The sequence below is a fragment of the Alosa pseudoharengus genome, unplaced genomic scaffold, assembly GCF_046254945.1.
Source record: "Alosa pseudoharengus isolate Yale_2024_CS ecotype anadromous, Long Island Sound unplaced genomic scaffold, YU_APseudo_1.1 YU_APseudo_1.1_scf_8, whole genome shotgun sequence".
Classification (NCBI taxonomy): domain Eukaryota; kingdom Metazoa; phylum Chordata; class Actinopteri; order Clupeiformes; family Clupeidae; genus Alosa; species Alosa pseudoharengus.
In genome coordinates this window covers 11,729,579-11,730,814 of record NW_027468870.1, presented here as the reverse complement: position 1 = coordinate 11,730,814, position 1,236 = coordinate 11,729,579, and the positions used below count along the sequence as shown (strand labels likewise).

The 1,236-nt window shown below is 49.4% G+C and overlaps 1 protein-coding gene across 1 annotated transcript in view; it reads right to left on the bottom strand.

The window, feature by feature from the left end:
- Positions 1-310: 310 nt before the first annotated feature.
- Positions 311-1,236, bottom strand: part of efnb3a (ephrin-B3a) — a 34,033-nt gene continuing 33,107 nt past the window's right edge. The window contains exon 6 of the mRNA XM_076274534.1: positions 311-1,236. This exon is cut by the window's right edge and continues 3,296 nt beyond it. The gene's annotated coding sequence lies outside the window, so the exon portion shown is untranslated.

Genomic DNA, 1,236 nt, shown 5'->3' with positions numbered 1-1,236 from the left:
GAGAGGAGAGGAAAAGATGGGAGCAAGTTCAAGGAGAGAAGAGAGAGAAAAAGACATGGTGAGAGAAACTGAGAGGCAGTGATCACACAATTAAAATGCCAATGATGTCAGCCTGTACTTACAGCAAGGCTGCAACCAACCCTGACCAAACCGTCTACTGATAAACAATAGAGAGAAAGAGGCCTGGGAACAGGGAGAGAAAGAGAGAGAGAGTGCAATCAGGTGAGACAAGCAAGGCCTGTCTAGCTCAGTCACACACATTGTTGCTTTGAGCTGAATAAACCACACAGGAGCCAGGTTTTATTGCAACAGTATTAATTTTTTTATGTCAAACGTTCTTCCATAGCTGGAATGTACTTTTATTTTGAAGGGGGTGGGGTGGGGAGTGATTCTGGGATGGGACAGAGAAGAGGGGAGGAGCCCAGGAGGTAACACGACCCACTGATAACGCGTCAGACCCAAACCTTCGCTCTCCGTTAACACACACTCACACGCACACACTCTCTCTCGATGGTCCCCCTGCGTCCGGCACTTTGCCTTAAGTCGTGCAGAAGTCTACCCTGGCAGCCTGTACAATTAAGCCGTCGAGTCAACGTCCAGTCTACAGGAGCCTCCTCTATGTCAACTATATGTCCAGCTATTAGAGGAGAGCGACGGAGCTGTCTATCTAGGCCAGACGCCCCACCACACAAGCCCACATGAACCCCACATACGCATGTCCATTTGTCCTCTTGACCTGCCTGACCCCTCACTACCACGACCCCAAACTCCTGCTTAGAGATAGATGAGGAGTCTCGTGTGCCAAATGGCCGAAGCCATTGCAGGAATTTCCGAACTTAGTCTAGCCAAACGTGATTTAAATGGCCATACTTCAGTCTGAAATTGCTGATAAGAAAGAGCTTTAGAAACGACTAAGAGAGTTCGGCCAACAGACTCGTCGTCTAACACCCACCCCCTAACTTCTGCACGTCTCTGTACTTTCGGCTAAAAGATTCCCAATCCTCCTTTTAAGCCTCGCCTTCACCGGGCTTTCAGACTGGTTTGGAAACCTCGAGAGCGGGTAATGCTGTAATCGTCCCCACCTACGTGCAGTCGCCATTTCCCTCCCTCATCTGGCTCTGTGAGAAAAACTCCCAACCAACTCTGCAGCTCAGTGCGCTCCAGACTCCCGTCAAATTATCAGCTGATTACAGCCTTCAAATGACTGATACTGGAAGTGGCGTCTGGAATCAAAGA